Consider the following 7,539-nt stretch of genomic DNA (forward strand, 5'->3'; position numbering starts at 1 on the left):
CTGTGTGTGTGTGTGTGTGTGTGTGTGCGCGTGTGTGGTATGTGTGTGTGTGTGTGCGTATGTGTGTGTGTGTGTGCGCGTGTGTGGTATGTGTGCGTGGTATGTGTGTATGTGTGTGTGGGTGTGTGTGTGAGGGGAGAAAGGGTGCGTGCATGTTTATCATTTGGTCCAGATAGAATTCAAGGATAGTAGTCAAGGATAGATTCGACCTGAAAAGAGGACGTTAGTCGGTTGCATTGCAAATGGCCGATTAGTCACTTTCACACTGTGAGTAACCGGTTGCCAGTTACCAGTAACTGAGTAACCAGTTCATCCACCCTGACATCCTGCACCTCCTGGGTCTAAACAAGGTTGGCTAAAGGCTAAAATCAGACAGAAACAAAATTTAGGTCTTAAAAAGGCATGACCATGTGCACTGAAATAAGTCGTGTGGAAACTTGATATGAATACTGGTTCAAAGTCAGTTTCAAAATCTGAACAAAGCACAGCTCAGCGCTCACATTCCATCAGGGTCTTAACATTCCATTATTCCATATTCTGTTATTCCATATTCCATTATTCCATATTCCATATTCCATTATTCTGTTGGCTTTCTCTGTGATCTCCTGCCTATCACTGGCCACTAATAAAAACATACCAAACGCTTGGCAGAAAATAACTTAATGTGGTGCAGACCATTCGAAGAGATGTTATCACGAGATGAATGCTTTCACTGTGTCTACAGGTATTATGTAATAACTGATATTGAGCACTCCATGTGAATAAGTGACTCATCCTCGGACATTAATCCTGAGCCTTACTGGGCCCTGTGAGGCAGGTATAGACACTCAGACAGACGAGAGAGTGTGTCTCCTACTCATTCTCATACTAGTCATACTTACATCCACGATGAGGAAGTCCAGCCAGCACCAGTAGTTGGTGAAATACTTCTTGAAGCCGTAGGCGATCCACTTCAGGAACATCTCCAGCACAAAGATGTAGGTGAAGACTTTATCTGCGTACTCCAGGATGACTTTCACCACTTTCCTCTGCTCGATGTAGACGTCCTCGAATGCCTACACATGGCAATACCGCCTGGTTAGGGGTGCGTTATTAAACATCACTCATGCACGTTGATAGGAGGATGGCTGGACTGACGGATGGATGGATTAATGAATGGATAGGTCTTGAGGCTTGAGGCTTTAGCAGTGAGGATAGAAGTGCCTGAGGAGGTATAATTAAAGGTTAGCATTGAGGCTTTAGCGCTGAGGTTAGCGGTGCCTGAGGAGGTATAATTAAAAGTTAGCATTGATGCTTTAGCGCTGAGGTTAGAGGTTTCCATCAGCATCTGGTTGCTATGGAGGTCTATGTTGTTGAGGAGGATTATGGGATGGAGATGACCCAGATGACTCTACAGGACCTGGACCAGCTGATCAGTGCCTGTTCGGGAACAGGACTGCGTTTCCTGAAAACGATGGTCAGGAGCCACCATGGTAACCGTGGAGAGAGAGTGTTCAAAATGATAGTTTCTCTGTCATTTAACTAGTTGTTCAACAATGCTTTTGGGAAACGCAGTCCAGGGCTGTTTGAGCTGTAGCAGGTATCTGGGGTCACTGCAGCTGCCAGGTCATGTAGGAGGAGAGGTATATATATATATATATATTCCCACACATGCTCACACTGGCTCCCCATACCAACACTCACTCACGGCCAGACACACACACACACGCACACACACACACACGCACACACACACATACACAAACACACACACACACACACACACATACAATCCTCTTCTCACCAGAGCTCCACTGCTGAGGAGGATCATAAAGATGATGAAGGTCTCGAACCAGCTGTGCTCCACGATCTGGAAGCATGTCTTCCTCAGCCTCCACCAGGCCTGGCTAACCCCGCGAGTCGTGTCGATCTCACAGCACTTACAGCGGCGCACACAGACTGGGGAGCAGCAGAGGGATGGGTTTAACAGACAGACAGACAGACAGACAGACAGACAGACGTGCGTGCGTGCGTGGAAAGAGACGGGCCAAGCTGTCATGTCTCTTGTTAGACCTCAAGTGAGTTCACACATTGCCCTGAAGTCGTCCTGCGGCCATCTTACATTCGGGGAAGCAGTCGTCTGGGTCCATGGCATCATCTCCCAGCTCTGAGTAATCGTCCTCTACCTCCCCCGGCCTCCGCAGGTCCACCGTGCTCCCCTCCGACAGGCTAATCACTTCCTGTGTAGACAGGAAGTACCGCTGTTAATACATCTTTAAGTACACAACACTTCCTGTGTAGACAGGAAGTACCGCTGTAAATTCATCTTTAAGTAAACGCCACGCTTAACAGTGCCTCAGAACGGAAGACTGGCACTAATGGCACTCATGTGTCCTTCTCCAGGGACGCTGTTACGCTTTTAAATGATTCTTTTTAAGCCAATACTACTGGGAAACGTGTGCATCTGTGACGACTAACTTAAGTGCACCATGTCCATTAATCCGGTAGCTTGTTTGGTAAACATTACAAAATGATTAGTTCGATATGAATTAATCAGAATCAAGTATTAGTCAAATCCAGTAGAGACATGGAGGAAAGCTTCTGGAAATGTAAACAACAGGGGATGTATTTACAGTATAGAACCGATTGAAATCTGGGGCAAATCTGAAACATACTTAAACACTAAGACACACACGCACACACACACATGCTGACATCTGGTTTTAAAGAGGTCAGTGACCCTGAGTATAATCTGGAACAATTGAAGTAGAGTTCCGATATCATGCTAACACTTACACTGCTAACACTTACGCTGCTAACACTCACGCTGCTAACACTTACACTGCTAACACTTACACTGCTAACACTTACGCTGCTAACACTCACGCTGCTAACACTGGGCATTCTCCAGTTGTTTGTGCTCCTGTGGAGCCCGTCAGGCATCTTAATGCAATTTTGATGAGATTTTCAGTGCGGTAATGGAAACATATTTAAAATGTCTGACAGGGATTACTGGTACAGAGGTGCTTCCTTAATCCAATATCGCTAATCCCACATTAAGGAATGAGTGCAGAGACTACTGCTTCGCTAGCCTGGGATTAAAGTGCCTGTGGTTGTGGTTTACGTCTCTGCAAGGAAGAAGTGAATCCTCCATGATTGAGTTATCCTGCCAATGCTTCTATTACAGACAACTTTCTCTCTCTTTTTCTCTGTGTCTATTTCTCTCTCTCTCTCTCTCTCTCTCTCTCTGTCTGTCTCTCTCTGTATCGGTCAAGGCCAGTCTTGTTATTCCCACTTGTTGATACAGTAGTGTTACGTCTAATCACATGCTGAATGTTATGTCAATCACGTGTACAGTTGGATAATATGTTGATCTGCTTAGTTTCAGAGTCCAATTAAGGCATTCTATATCTTTCAGTTATGTGGTAACGTGTTCGTGTCAGTGTGTGTGTGTGTGTGTGTGTGTGTTTGTGTCAGTATGTGTGTGTGTGTGTGTGTGTGTGTGTGTGTGTGTGTGTGTTTGTGTCAGTATGTGTGTGTGTGTGTGTGTGTGTGTGTGTGTGTGTGTGTGTGTGTGTGTGTGTGTGTGTGTGTGTTAGTGGCTACTGCTGTCTTTTTTGGACTGGGCACTCCTCTGGGCTTGTGGGCCCAACGTGATGGTTATGAAAGCACCGTCCGGCTTGGAGTGCCGGTTACACAACAGGGAACGGGGGCAGTGCCCTTCTCTTGCCACTGACAACGCAGCAACAACAACCAACTAAGTTGGTTGCCTTAGAAACAGCACCAACATTAGCAGCAGTGGCTAATGCTATGCTAATGCTGCGTATGGCACTACGGCAATCGTTAAGGGAATGTAAACAAAAAAGCTGTTCTCGTATCTGAGAAGAAAGGGCAGCTTTAGTCTCAACCATACTACCTAGAGGAAAAAAATGTTTTGATAAAGGGTTCCTTTGTGATTTTTATCATTTTAGTAGAAAAAAAAAACATTTGAATATTTCTTTCAGAGTACAAGTACTCTGTTGTTCAACTCTTATATTAACACACAGACAATGAATATAAGAAAATATAAGAAAGTAACAAAGAAGTAATGTCATTCTAGGCCAAATTAACTCATCTCCAAATCTATTTTGAGACACATCCACTTCAGGTTTCTATCCAAATCCAGATACCAATCCAGATCTTTTTAGTATCAAACAGACACAGGTAATAGTAGTTAGGGAGGTTAGTCCCTCTACCCACAGCACTGCTGCAACAAGCATGACCTTAATCGGCACGGATAAAGAAAAGAGCCATTCAGCTCTCTGTCCCACTCAGTGTTGATATGAACTGGCTCCGGAGTCAAAAAGATAATAGATCAAAGAAGATCTGATATTTGTACACAGTTATGTCCTAAGGAAACAGCTCAGAAACACTGAGATGCACAGGTCACAGCTATGAGAGATAGAGGTTTTTGCCTCTGATTCGTCTGAATCTCTTCACAGATAAGATGTCTGTGTCACCAAATGTCACCAAAGGTGCACATGTAATGCAGCCTCTTCATGTTGGGTGATGGAGTTAGTCCTGTGCTTACAGTAATATAGCCTTCACATGTTGGGTGATGGAGTTAGTCCTGTGCTTACAGTAATATAGCCTTCACATGTTGGGTGATGGAGTTAGTCCTGCGCTTTTATCTTTCAAGAGTACAAATGCCTATCAATATGCAGTTGCAGGATGGGTGAACGACACAAAAATATGGCATCTGGAGACAAAAAATATGTATGTGATCACAGGTCATGTAAGTAATTATTCACGATTGTATCAATGTGCTGCATTTCACTTAAGAGGTCAGTCATTCCCTAAACCTTTTGGAATAGAACGAAATTGTATATTTGGGTTTCTTTGGCGACAGTTCCCGGGCATTTGAACTTTCTGTGGGTTGTGACCGACGCACAGCTAGACTACTGTCTCCCTGTTGGACACAAATATATATAATATTAGACACACGTCACAATCACATGGTATCCATGAATAGTAGTTGCTGAGCTCTCATTCACCGACGAGCACCACACCTGGTAAACTACAGTGTTTGGGTGTGCCGCTTTAATTTACCCGTGTAGAACGTTGCGTCACAATATTTCCGCTTTTGGCGCTCGGGTGTAAAATCATAATAAATTCATCATTTTTGTATTTGGTCGGCACTGGGTGGCCACAGGGGTGGCCAGGGATATGTTTACGGGGGCACGGGCCACCCCAGGCCTCCGTGTAGAACCGCCACTGAATAAAACCTCTTCATGTTGGGTGATGGAGTTAGTCCTGTGCTTACAGTAATATAGCCTTCACATGTTGGGTGATGGAGTTAGTCCTGTGCTTACAGTAATATAGCCTTCACATGTTGGGTGATGCAGTTAGTCCTGTGCTTACAGTAATATATCCTTCACATGTTGGGTGATGGAGTTAGTCCTGTGCTTACAGTAATATAGCCTTCACATGTTGGGTGATGGAGTTAGTCCTGTGCTTACAGTGCGCAGGCACTTTATTAAACAGCTTTTACTTGTCATGTTACAAAATGAAGTGGTTTTGCCAAAATAAGGTCATACCTCATGGACAAACATCCTGCCATCATTGCATACTAAATCAGTTTGCCACACCGCACCGCAACTCCCACTCCACACACACCGCGAGTGGTGAATTTCGGTGACAGATAAGAAAAGGAAACGGTGAAATACTTGACAGCACCTCCCCCCCCCCGGCGCCTCTTACATAACAGCATAAGAGAGGCGAGAGGGGATCACCTTGTCTGCTTGGCAGATTATCAGCTTAGGCATCCGGAAACACCACGCCATCTACATCCATTTATGCCCCCCCCCCCCCCCATCATAATCTACCACCCTTTGCTTTGCATGCTCTCTCATCCCTCTGACCTTCGACCTCCAACCTCGTACGGAAACACGCCATGTCTCCCATCAGCGTAATTAGATCTGCAGTGCAGAGGTCGTGCTAATCAGGCTAGCGCTAGCCACAGATGCATTGCAGTGTTGATAATGTAAAGATGCCCGGCCTTGTGGGTCGTTCTGAGAGTCACTAGGCCTGGAGCTAAGTGGTTTCAGGGCCCATCAGAATTCAGGTCAGTTCAGCTGCGCTAAAACGCTGCATTGTCCCTCTCAGTCACAAATCAGCTTTGCAGCAATGGAAGTCTAAAAGCATTTCACATGTGGTCCAGAGGTGAGTATGCCACTAAGCCTTGGCCAGTCGCTAAGCGTGTGCACCAGCGGGACAGAGGTAAAAACACAGGCAGAGCTACGCTACACTATGCTATGCTACGCAACACTACGCTCTTGGGGATAAGGAAGACTTTAGAAGGGTTACATTTACATTTACATTTAGTCATTTAGCAGACGCTTTTGTCCAAAGCGACGTACAAGGGAGAGAATATTCAAGCTACGAGCAATAGAACCTGGTGTAACAATAAATAACTACTACTTTACATAAGAAATATAACAAAATGAAATAAAAAAGAAAGAAAGAAGTGCAGAAATGTAACTGCTGTAATTGCAAGTTACGCACTAGTCGAAGTGCCAGTTAGGACAGGAAGTGCTCTCTGAAGAGTTGGGTCTTCAAGAGCTTCTTAAAGGTAGAGAGGGACGCCCCTGCTCTGGTAGTGCTGGGTAGTTCATTCCACCAACGTGGAACTACAAATGAGAATAGTCTGGACTGCCGTACTTGCACAGACGGCACTGCCAAACGACGCTCACTAGAAGAGCGCAGCATCCTGGGTGTAACATTTGCCCTTACAAGAGCATTTAGGTAGGTGGGAGCAGAACCATCAAGCACTCTGTAGGTAAGCATAAGTGACTTGAACTTAATGCGAGCAGCTACAGGCAGCCAGTGGAGGTCAATAAGAAGCGGGGTGACGTGTGCCCTCTTCGGTTGGTTGAACACCAGACGCGCCGCCGCGTTCTGGATCATTTGTAGTGGTTTCACCACGCAAGCCGGCAGGCCCGTTAGGAGGGCGTTGCAGTAATCAAGGCGGGAATTCACCAAGGTTTGCACCAGCAGCTGGGTGGCATACTGGGTTAGGTACGGCCTGATTTTGCGGATGTTGAATAGCGCAAAGCGGCAGGACCTAGAGACAGAGGCAATGTGATCCGTGAAAGTCAGTTGGTCATCAATAATGACCCCGAGGTTTCTTGCTGTTTTGGATGGAACAAGAGACAAGGAGTCAATATTGATGCTGATGTTGTGGTGGATGGCCTGTTTGGCTGGTTCTTCCTGGGTATGAGTGAAATTAAATTATTACTAATTTATACTATACTAAACTTCTTTCAATACGAATTGTTAGAGTTTTAATAATAGTGTAGTTATTATGTAACAAGGCTACTACCATATAAGATGAAACATAGAAAGCTGATCTATACCTGATAGTCTTTACTGTAAGGCAAGGCACATATTTTTAGATTCTAAAACAGCTTGATATTTTTTTTTCCATAGACAAACTGATGAGGCAGTGTGTCTGTGACAGCCTAGTACCCCAACACTGACCAAACATGTCAACAACCACACTTATTTAGTCCTGCCCAGAGA

The 7,539-nt window shown here is 45.1% G+C and overlaps 1 pseudogene; it reads right to left on the reverse strand.

Moving 5' to 3' along the window:
• LOC105892315 overlaps positions 1–7,539 on the reverse strand; it is an 88,901-nt pseudogene that overhangs the window by 9,980 nt on the left and 71,382 nt on the right.

This window comes from Clupea harengus, chromosome 25 (genome assembly GCF_900700415.2).
Source record: "Clupea harengus chromosome 25, Ch_v2.0.2, whole genome shotgun sequence".
Taxonomy (NCBI): Eukaryota; Metazoa; Chordata; class Actinopteri; order Clupeiformes; family Clupeidae; genus Clupea; species Clupea harengus.